The sequence below is a fragment of the Eimeria mitis genome, genomic scaffold (genome assembly GCF_000499745.2).
Source record: "Eimeria mitis Houghton genomic scaffold, Emh_scaff2001, whole genome shotgun sequence".
Taxonomy (NCBI): domain Eukaryota; phylum Apicomplexa; class Conoidasida; order Eucoccidiorida; family Eimeriidae; genus Eimeria; species Eimeria mitis.
This window is the reverse complement of record NW_013570325.1, coordinates 3,039-3,331: the sequence shown is the minus strand read 5'-3', so window position 1 is coordinate 3,331 and position 293 is coordinate 3,039.

The following is a 293-nucleotide window of genomic DNA, read 5'->3' as shown; positions in this document are numbered from 1 at the left end:
AGACACTGAAGGCCTCCTGGGCGGCCTCTCGCAGCTGCTGAGGAGACAGCTCCTGCTGTCCCCTTGCTGCGACAAAAACACCACAAACCCTAAACCCTAAACCCTAAACCCTAAACCCCAAACCCTAAACCCCAAACCCTAAACCCTAAACCCCAAACCCTAAACCCTAAACCCTAAACCCTAGACGTACCCCAGGGGCATATGGGTACGAGAGAAAGAGGAGCAGCAACAACCCTAAACCCTAAACCCTAAGCCCCAAACCCTAAACCCCAAACCCTAAACCCTAAACCCTA